Here is a 12,254-nt window from a genome sequence, read left to right on the forward strand (position 1 = left end):
ATCCAAAATAAAAATGGAGTTTGCTATTAGTACATTTCATATTTTTATAACCAAACTCTTAATAATAACTCATTATGAACTTTCTTGATAATGGATCGATTCCCTGGTTCAAACTTGTTCTGAGTATTACCTAGAATTATAGGACTATAGTGGGTAGGACTTTAGCCTACAAATAAATAGGGATATTTATTTATGTTCTCCCCTGAGATCTTTTAAAAGATGACAGTTGTATCAGGTATTAGTTTTGAATAGAAGATCACACTGCAAAGAGAAAGACGCAATGGTCATTCCTAGGATGCCAAGCTTCCTAAGTATCCTTTTCAGGTCTAAAACTGAGTTAATAATATAGGCTATTCATATTTTAATGCTAAAATGAAGGGGGAAAATGGTGACATATAAAACATGCTGGTCTATGCTGTTCAGAATTCAATTTTTATCAGCAAAAAGAAGTTAATGTTTTAGCAAATACCAGATAACTTCTTAAAATTCATGTACATATTGGTATGGAGCCTAAGAATATGATGTGTGATATTTAGGCTAAAGAAATAGCTCTCATAGCTTCTTTTCTTAGATATTTCCTTGGCTAGGCTTTCTTGGATGAGATAGTATGTGAAGCCCTACTTAATTTTGTCCTGCTGACAACTCCAAACAATGATTATTCTTCCTTTGAAAGAGTACTTTTTTGACATCTGTTTTTAATATACTTTAATTTGTTTCCATTTCTTATATACTCTTTCAGATGTTCAGCTTGACCTAGGATGACATTATCTATTCTATTTATGATATTTTTTTTTACCATACAATTAAATATTTCTTTTTGTCTCTTTCTTTAATCCTTATTGGTTTTGCCTTAATCTTCCTTCATAACTCACTTTTTAGATGTACCCCTTCTCTCTTCTTTTGAAGTAATAAAGTTTATTATTTTTAATTTTTGTTGTAGATGGAAAAAGAATCCCACAATGCCTCTAGGAATGCCACTAGAACATATCTCTCAAATCTCCTCTTTGTATTTGGTCAGCATTATTTCGGCTAAAGGACCATCTAATATTTTCCATTTTCTCTTTTGTTTTCTTTCTTGCTTTATTTTTAGACAAGCATTTCCAAATGCCTTCTTTTAAGAAATGTTGCTTTCAATTAAATTTTACTTACTGTACAAGTCACAGGTTTTGCAAGCAGCTATCTTTATCCATTATTGTATATCTTTAAATAATTTTTTTCTAGTCCATGTGAACATGTGAAAAACAAAGGAAAGCAACAACAAAAAGAATCTTTTTAACACAAAAATTTAGTTATTTGTCAGCATTATCTTTGATTTTTGTCTAGTCCTTGAACTCTAATTTTGCCCAGAGCACGTAGAGCTCATTTCTGATTGTACTGGTCCTTTGACTACATTCCAAAGAAAGATTACTGAAGTCAATGCTGGTAAATCGATGGCTATTTTGTGAGTCGTTTTGTTTGGGGGTAGCCATTAATCATAACATATTGCTACAGATAATATAGTAAAGTGGCCCTTGGGTGCTACTTCATATATAACTCAGTGAGATGGTCATTTAGCTCAGACTACTTTATTAATAACTGCACATTGCCAGACATATTGGTCAGTTAATACTGGACAATACTTGGCACAAAACTAAGGAACTCAGCCTCTCTTTCAATGTTGATTTCATTCTTTCTATTCTTCATATTTAAATACTCAAAGTAAAATATAAAATAAACTATCATTTACTTTCTTGCAAAGATTATTCTTTATTAGTCTCTTTAGTTTACTTTGTCTTAATCCTGTGATTACCTATGATTTAATCACCAGTTGTTAAGGGAGGCATGTTCCTTTTTCCTTAAGTTGGTTTACATTCAGAAGACTGGCTTAAATAGATTAATGGATACAACAGCATACCGTACCTACAGAGAACAGGCCTTGAAATTGAGAAGTTTTTTAAAAATTGGTTTTCTTTTTTTTCCCTACCTCAGTAAACTTGTGATCACATTCTAACCTTGCTAAGCAACCTCCCTCACTCGCTAAAATTGGTATTTTAGAATATGGAAATAATAACAACAGCAATAATCAGAATAGTAATAATGATAAGAACTCATTCTCATAAGGGAGAATTCAAATCATCTTCAACATAGGACAGGAATATAGCTATTATCCTAGAAGAGGCAATAAATGACTGTTGTCTCTCATATTAGATTTGTTTGTGTGTCTTTTACCCACCCATTCATCTAAGGTAGCTAGGTATCTTAGTGGATAATGTCTGAAACTTGTACCTGAGAAGACCTGAGTTTGATTCCAGTCTAAGATACATTTAATAGCTTTTGGGGCAAGTCATTTCTTGTACCTATTTCAAAGAGTCACTATGAGATCAAATGGGATATAAAATATGTTGCAGCACCCAACACTATACAAACAATAGCAATAATTATCATATATAATAATCTATATCAGAAAGAAGGTTTGGAGATGAAGAAATGAGAAATCTGGAAGCTCCGAATCCTTGGCAGTGGTTGGACAAGCAGCCTCCATATGTAGCATTTAGCGCAAGGTAGAGTCTAGCCGTCTAATCTTCAAAGATTAAAATCAGAAAGCAAAGTGAATACTTACCATGAGGTAGTAGGAATGACAAGATTCAGACAGAGAGAAATACTAACTGATAGGATTTTATCTTCTGTCTTAATGAGCTTGATGCTGAATCAGAGAAATTTGTGATGGAGATAGCTTGTAGAGAAGATTGTAGAAAGAAACAGAGAGGCCACATTATAAAGGCAAAAAAAAAAGTACAAGTATATACACATCTATCTATCTGTCTGTCTACACATATATATGTATGCATATTGATGTGTGCATGTGTAATGTATATTAACATCTATATGTACATTTCTGTCTACCATCCATCTTATTATCTATCAGACTTTTGTTGTTTCTCTGGCTAAGATATGGGCTGCCTCAAGCAGCCCAGCATTTTCTTAAGCATTATTTCTATAAGTATTTAAAAAGGGTTGGGGATGGTACAAGGCATATATTCTAAATCAGTCAAAGAGAACAAGTACAACAAATTATACAAAAATATTTATATTAGCATTTTTGATTGTACCAAGAACTGGAAAAATATGTGGGAAATCACCAAACTAATAATGTTTTATGAATGATATGGAAAACTTTTTGTGCCTAACTTAAAGATAAGAGAGACCTGGGAAGACATATGAATTGATGAATATGTCTCCTATACCTGTTCCTTTCCATGGGTTTACACACACACACACAACACACACACACATACACACATACACACACATCACATTCCTTTCACATCACAACTTTTCCCACTGTGGTTTTGATATATCACGAACTCACACAAGAAATTAAGTGTGATTTTTTTTGGGAACTTTGTGGAAGTTTCCACAGATGACATTGAAGGATAGTAGATGATGTATAAAAATTATTTTTAGTTCGTACTGACCTATATATAACCTATAATCAAATAATTTAGCAAAATTTTACAAAAAGATACTGCAAATACCTCATAAAAGAAAAATAAAAATTCAGGCTTCTTTCGCATGAAAAGAAGGCCAAATTTTTTTATTTCTTTTTTTTTTGGCAAGGCAGTTGGGGTTAACTAACTTGTCCAGGGATATACAACTAATAAATGTTAGGTCTCCAAGACTAGAAGTACTTCTGATTTCAGGACTGGTGCTCTATCCATTGTGCTATCTAGATGCTCCTGAGGCCAAACATTTTTATCTGTATTTTCCAGATCATGAGGATCCCACACTCTTAACCTCCATGATGTGGAAAGAATAACTGTGTGCATGTGTGTGTGTGTGTGTGTGTGTGTGTGTGTGTGTGTGTGTATGTATATATATATATATATACATACACACATGCTTGTATTAATGTCAATGTATGTGTGTATATATACATATATAAATGCACATATACATACATGTCTATTATGACCAACGATAACATATATGTTTGTGGGAATGTATTCCCCAGTTTGTGGGGGACATTTTTTTTTACCATTCTATTTCATTAAGTGAATTGTTTTGATATATGTTCCCTAAGACTAAGCATCAAAATTAAATAGATTGATTGTGACATAAATTTTTGGAATGGGTATAAAACCATAAAATATCTTGACTCTGGAATGGCTTTTTTTGGAGGACCCACTTTTTGAATTGTAGAATATCACCCACTGATGCATTTAGTTAGTGCTTCCTGAAATAATGATCTGTAATAATGTGAATAATTGAGGGATAAGCACTGACCCCAATAAAGGAACTCTGGATTGCATTCTTCTATTTTTCTTCTGACTACCACTATGGATTTTGAAGTGTGTGTGTGTGTGTGTGTGTGTGTGTGTGTGTGTGTGTGTGAAAGGGTCATTATGAAGATAAAAGGAGATAATACATAGAGAACACTTTGCAAACTGTAAAGCACTGTATAAGTGTCATAAGTTAAATTCTATTGTAGTTTCATTTCTTCAGAGATGAAAAGGATGTTTGAAATTATGTATTTCAATATCTCATTTGAGAAATAGATAAAAATAGCTCTAAAGGATTAAGGTTCAAGATCATATAAGTCATAAGTGGAAGACATGAGACTCCAGTTTTTTTTTAAAATTCTGAGTAAAATCACTCAAAATAATTTGACCATAATATTCATTTTGACCAAGAGAACATTGTACATAGCAACAAGAAGATTATGTAATGATCAATTGTGATGGACTTGGTTCTTTTCAACAATCAGGTGTTTTGGGGCAATTCCAATAGTCTTGAGTTGGAGAGAGCAATCTGCATCCAGAAAGAGGACTATGGGGACTGAATGTGGATTACAACATAGTATTTTCACTTTTGCTGCTGTTGTTAGCTTGATCATTTATTTCTTTCTCATTTTTCCCCCTTTTGATCTCATTTTTTCTTATGCAGCATAATAAATGTGGAAACACATTTAGAGGAATTGTACATGTTTAACTTATATTGGATTACTTGCTGTCTAAGGGTGGGGAGAGTTGGGGAGAGAGGCAGAAAAATTTGGAACACCAAGTTTTGCAAGGGTAACAGTTGAAAACTACCTTTGTATTTTGAGAAAGGAGAAATTATTAAAAATCATTCATTTTTAATTCTGCCAATTCTGCCAATAGATAATAAGTTGGGTCTAGAATTAAATAGGTCCATGAGAGCAGGCAGCATTTGTTGCTTAGATATTTCAGTCATATCCAAATCTTTGTGACCCTCTTTAGAGCTCTCTTGACAAAGGTAGTGGAGTGATTTGCCATTTCCTTCTCTAGCCCATTTCACAGATTAGTTAACTGAGGCAAGCAGGGTTAAGTGATTTGCCCAGGGTCACATGACTAGTGTCTGAGACTGGATTTGAACTCATTTCTTCCTGATTCCAGACCTTAAGATCTATTCACTGGGCCACCTATGTGCCCCAACTCTTAAATGTGTTTTATGCATGGAAAATGCATTTTAAAATTCCATATTTGAAACATGATATCAATATTCTTCCAAGATTTCTATATGATTGCATATTTTATGGTTCAAAGAATTAAGTTGTAAGTTACCCAAAGGCCAATGAAGAAAAGCAGATGGGAATGACTCATTTGCAGCATATTGTCAGAAAAGAAATGTACAGGAATAGCATAATAATGCAGGTTATCAGAAAAATAATACTGGGGATGAAAAGGTAGCTGATTAGAGTATTTCAGAGTAATGGGAAACCAAGAACTCCATTGTTATCCATATAATAGAAAGAGATACAAATTAATACTCTTCAGTGAAAACACCCTTTTTATTTTATTTTATTTTATATTTTTATTAAAGCTTTTTATTTACAAAGCATATGCATAAGTAATATTTTTCAACATTGATCCTTGGAAAACCTTTTTTTTTTTTTTGCCAAATTTTCCCCTTCTTCCCCCCATCCCTTCCCCTAGCTGGCAGATAGTCCAATACATGTTAAATATGTTGAAATACATGTTAGATCCAATATCTGTGTTCATATTTATACAGTTATCTTGTTGCACAAGAAAAATCAGATCAAGAAGGAAGAAAAAGAAAAACTGAGAAAGAAAGCAAAATGTAAGTAAATAACAGAAAGAGTGAGAATGCAATCTGGTGTTCCACACTCAGTTCCCACAGTCCTCTCTCCGGGTGTAGATGGCTCTCTTTGTCACTGAACAAGTGGAACTGGTTTGCATCCTCTCATTGTTCTTTTTTCTTTTCTTTTCTTTTTTTTATTAAAGCTTTTTATCCACAAAGCATATGCAAGGATAAATTTTCCCCTTCTTCCCTCCATCCCTTCCCGCCCCCCAGCAGGCAGTCCAATACAAGTCAAATATGCCTAAATACATGCCAGATCCAATACATATTCACACAGCCATCTGGTAGTGCAAGAAAAATCAAATCAAGGAAGAAAAAGAAAAACTGAGAAAAAAGAAACAAAATGCAAGTAAATAATAACAGAGAGAGTGAGAATGCTATACTGTGTTCCACCCTCTGTTCCCATGGTTCTCTCTCTGAGTGTAAATGGTTCTTTTCATCACTGCACAAGTGGAAGTGGTCTGAATCATCTCAATGTTGAAGAGAACCACATCCATCAGAATTGATCATCATATAGTCTTCTTCTTTCCATGTATAATGATCTCCTGGTTTTGCTCATTTCACTTTGCATCAGTTCATGTAAGTCTCATCAATTCTCTCTGAAATCATCCTGCTGGTCATTTCTTACAGAACAATAGTATTCCATAGCATTCATAAACCATAATTTATTCACCCATTCTCCAATTGATGGGCATCCATTCAATTTTCATTTTCTTGCCACTACAAAAAGAGCTACCACAAACATTTTTGCACATGTAGATCCCTTTTCCTCTTTTAAGATCTCTTTGGGATACAATCCCAATAGAAACACTGGTAGCTCAAAGGATAGGCACAGTTTGAGCATAGTTCCAAATTGCTCTCCAGAATGGTTGGATTTGTTCACAACTCCACCAACAATGTATCAGTGTCCGAGTTTTCTCACATCCCTTCCAACATTCATCATTATCTTTTCCTGTCATCTTAGCCAATCTGACAGGTGTGTAGTGATATCTCAGACTTTTCTTGATTTGCATTTCTGTGATCAATAGTGATTTTGGAGTACCTTTTCATCTGGTCACAAATAGGTTCAATTTCTTCATCTGAAAACTGCCTGATCATATCCTTTGACCATTTATCCATTAGTGAATGGCTTGAACTATTATAAATTTGAATCTATTCTCTATATATTTTAGAAATGAGGCCTTTATCACATCCTTTGGATGAAAAAATGTTTTCCCAGTTTATTGCTTCCTTTCTAAACTTGTTTGGATTTGTTTTGTTTGTACAAAACCTTTTTAATTTAATATAATCAAAATTATCTATTTTATAATCAATAATGATCTGTAGTTCTTTTTTGGTCACAAATTCCTTCCTCCTCCACAGATCTGAGACATAAACTATCCTATGTTATTCTAATGTGTTTGTAGTATCATTCCTTATGTCTAGAACATGAATCCATTTCAACGTTATCTTGGTATATGGTATTAGGTGTGGGTCTAGGTCTAATTTCTGCTATACTAGTTTCCAATTTTTCCAGCAACTTTTGTCAAATAGTGAATTCTTATTCCAAATAATGGGGCTTTTTGGTTTGCCAAATATTAGATTGTTATAATCATTGGCTCTTTTGTTCTATGAGACTAACCTAACCACTGATCAACTAGTCTATTTCTTAGCCAGTACCAAATGGTTTTGATGACTGCTGCTTTATAATATAGTTTTCGATCTGGTACAAGTAGGCCACCTTCATTTGCTTTTCTCTTCATTAATTCCTTTGAAATTCTTGACCTTTTGTTCTTCCAGATGAATTTTGTTGTTATTTTTTCTAGGTTTAGCAAAATAGTTTCTTGGGAGTTTGATTGGTATAGCACAAAATAAGTAGATTAGTTTAGAGAGTGCTGTCATCTTTATTATATTTGCTTGATCTCTCCACAAATCCTTGATATTTTTCCAATTGTTTAGTTCTGACTTCATTTGTGTGGAAAGCGTTTTGTAGTTTTTCTTATATAGTTCCTGACTCCCTTGGCAGATAGATTCCCAAATGTTTTATACTATTGTCAGTTATTGTAAATGTAATTTCTCTTTGTATTTCTTACTGTTGGATTGTATTAGTGATGTATAAGAATGCTGATGATTTATCTGGATTTATTTTTATCCTGAAACTTTGTTGAAGTTGTGGATTGCTTCTAATAGTTTTTAGTTGATTCTCTTGGGTTCTATATGTATACCATCATATCATCTGCAAAGAGTGATAATTTGGTTTCCTCATTACCTACACTAATTCCTTTAATCTCTTTTTCTTCTCTTATTGCCAAGGCTAATACAATATTGAATAGTAATGGTGAGAGTGGGCAACCTTGTTTCATCCCTGATCTTATTGGGAATGGTTCCAATGTATCCCCATTGTATATGATGCTTGTTGATGGTTTCAGATAGATGCAACTGATTGTTTTAAGGAAAAGTCCATTTATTCCTATAGTCTCAAGTATTTTTTTTTAATAGGAATGGGTGTTGGATTTTATCAAATGCTTTTTCTGCATCTATTGAGATAACCATATAGTTTTTGTTAATTTGGTTATTAAAATAACCAATCATGTTAATAATTTTCTTAATATTGAACCAGCCCTGCCTTTCTGGTATAAATCCTACTTGATATTGGTGTATTATCCTGAGGATGCTTATCTGTAATCTCTTTGATAAAATTTTGTTTAAGATTTTTGGATCAATATTTATTAGGGAGATTGGTCTATAATTTTTTTCCTCTGTTTTCTTCCTCCTGGTTTAGGTATCAGTACCATGTCAGTACCATAAAAGTAATTTGATAGGAGTTCTTCATTCCCTATTTTTTCAAATAGTTCATATAGTATTGGAGTTAATTATTCTTTAAATGTTTGGTAGAATTCACATGTAAATCCTTCTGTTCCTGTGGATTTTTTCTTAGGGAGTTGATTAATAGCTTATTCTATTTCTTTTTCTAAAATGGGACTATTTAAGTAATTTATTTCTTTTTCTGTTAATCTGGGCAATCTATATTTTTGTAGATATTCCTCCATTTCACTTATGTTTTCAAATTTATTGGCATAAAGTTGGGCAAAGTAAATTCTGATAATTGCTCTACTTTCCTCTTCATTGGTGCATAGTTCCCCATTTTCATTTTTGAGACTAACAATTTGATTTTCCTCTTTCCTTTTTCTTATCAAATTAACTAAAGGTTATTATCTATTTTGTTGTTTTTTTAATAAAACCAACTCAGTTTTATTTATTAATTCAATAGTTTTTTTTAGTTTCAATTTTATTGATCTCTTTATTTTTAGAATTTCAAGTTTGGTATTTGATTGGTGGTTTTTAATTTGTTCTTTTTCTAGCTTTTTAAATTGCAACCCCGATTTATTGATCTTTTCTTTCTCTATTGTATGCAAGTAAGCCTCAAGAGATATAAAATTTCTCCTTATTGATTTGACTACATCCCACAAATTTTGGTATGTTGTCTCACTATTGTAATTCTCTTGGATGAATTTATTAATTGTGTCTATGATTTGCTGTTTCACCCCATTCATTCATTAGGATGAGATTATTTATTTTCTAATTTATTCTTGGTCTATTTTCCCCTGGCCCTTTATTGAATGTAATTTTTATTGCACTGTGATCTGAAAAAAATGCATTTACTATTTCTGCCTTTCTGCATTTGATTTTGAGATCTTAATGTCAATTTTTGTATAGGTTTCCTAAACTGTTGAGAAGAAGGTGTACTCCTTTTTATCTCCATTCAATTTTCTCCAAAGTTCTATCATATCTAGTTTTTCTAGTATTCTATTTATCTCTTTAACTTATTTCTTATTTATTTTATTGTTTGATTTATCTAGTTCTAAGAGAGTGAGGTTGAGATCTCCCACCATTATAGTTTTGCTGTCTATTTCTTTTTGCAACTCTCTTAACTTCTTAGGAATTTAAATGCTACACCATTTGATGCATATATGTTTAATATTGATATTGCTTCATTATCTATGGAACCCTTTAGCAAGATATAATTTCCTTCTTTATCTTTTTTAATCAGAACAATTTTTGTTTTTGCTTGATCTGAGATGAGAATGGCTACCCCTGTTTTCTTTTACTTTACCTGAAGCATAACAGATTCTACTCCAGCTTTTCACCTTTAGTATGTATGTATCACTCTGCTTTAAATGTGTTTCATGTAAATAACATATTCTAACATTCTGGCTTTTAATCCAGGTTGCTATCTGCTTACATTTTATAGGAGAGTTCACCCCATTCACATTTACATTTAAAACTACTAATTCTGTATTGCCTGCCTTCTTATTAACTCCAAATTATACTTTTCTCTTTCTTTTTCCCTTTTCCCTCTTCCCCAGTATTTTACTTATGAGTACTACTTGCCTCAAATAATTCTCCTGCTTTCGAGAACCTCTCCCTTTCTTATACCTTACTCCTACTATTTCTCTTTTTCTTTCTATTTATTTTACACCTTCCCTTTCCCTCTTTTCCCTCCCACTTTTCTATAAAATGAGAGATAAGATGAGCATTAACTGAAAATGTGGGTAGTAACATTCTCTTTATTTCCTTGTTTGAAAGGATAATAGTCAGGCACATAATTGTGGTTTAAAGGTTATAGCAGAGGAAAATTTTGCTCTGAGATTATTCTAGATTTTTTGAAAAGGCTACTTTTCCTTTGTACTGCTATTGCTTATTAGTAATGGTAACATTATTTCATTCTCTTTAATGTAAATAACACTTTCTTAGGCTTCAGTGTAGTTGCTTAGTAATAATTTTACTACTGGCTTGCTGTAACTGGGGATTATATTTCTCCAACACTTGGATACCTGCTGAATTTATCAAAGTCTGTCATTTTAGGGTTTTTATATAAGCAAGATTTATAAATTTATTCCAGTTTGCTTCTCAAGAACAGCAGAATTATATTTACATACTGATATTTTAACAGATATTTACAAAATAGAAATGAATAGGTCATAAGAAGAAATGACAGAGCATTTTTTAACCTCATTTTTACTATCTTTGAGTGCCAGTGCAATGATCAAAAGGGAAAGGAACATTGATATCTTTCATATCTCATTATTTTTGAAAAAAAGGGTTCATAAATACTAAATTGTTTTTTGTTTACTTTTCTAGTAATTGACCTACTTGATACAAGATAAAGATGGCTGGCTGACGGGAACATTCTTCAATATATTAATGAAGTGATGTCTATGTGAGGAGTCTTCTATCACTCTACTCCTCTATTCATTTGTATGAATTACAAAGGAGAGTATCACCAAGATACAGAGATGTGTGAAGATTAGCAAAAGACAGGAGTAATGAAAAAAATTTTGGAGAGATAAATTTTGGCATGAAAGGAAAAAATGAAAATTAAAACCTAAAAAATGAAAAAAAAAAGAAAATTATTGCTGGAAATGACTTCTCTATCAATGAATGTCTTTATTCCAATTTTTAATTTTACATGAATTTATACATTGTTTCCCTTCAGCTCCACCCCCTCCTTGACTCAGCAACAATTGTAGCAATACAAGCAGTAGTAGTAGCAACAACAAAGAAAAACCATAAACAGTCTAGAAAAAAATCCCACATTGACACCCATTTCTGAAAAAGCATTTCTCTCTTATTCTGTACTTTAATCACCTCTAAAGATAGAAATGATTTGTCTGTTTCAACTTCAGTCTTGTGGATTTTTGGTTTATCATTTCATCATGAGAGTTTAAAAATATTTCAAAGTATACAATATTATTCTCAGTATGCAAATCATTCTAGTCTTGCTCACTCTCTTTTGCATCAGTTTGCAAAAGTCTTCCAAGTTTCCTTTGAAACTTCCATTTCATTATTTCTCACGGCAAAATAATATTCTATAAGATTCATACATGATCACTTGTGTACCCATTTCCTAAGAGGATGACATTTCCTGAGGATTTAATTCCAAACTAATTTGAACAGAACTGCTATAAATAATTTTGTGCATACCAATTTATTTTTCTCTTTATTTAAAAATATTTTAATAATATTTATTTTTTTAAATAAATGTAAAGATAGTTTTCAACATTCATTTTTGTATTGCTTTGTGTTCCAAATTTTTCTTCCTTCTTCCTTTATCTGCCCCCTCATTATACTCTTTGAAGTATATAGTGCAGCATAGTTCCATATTGCTTTGAAGA

Source organism: Antechinus flavipes, chromosome 1 (assembly GCF_016432865.1).
Source record: "Antechinus flavipes isolate AdamAnt ecotype Samford, QLD, Australia chromosome 1, AdamAnt_v2, whole genome shotgun sequence".
NCBI lineage: Eukaryota > Metazoa > Chordata > Mammalia > Dasyuromorphia > Dasyuridae > Antechinus > Antechinus flavipes.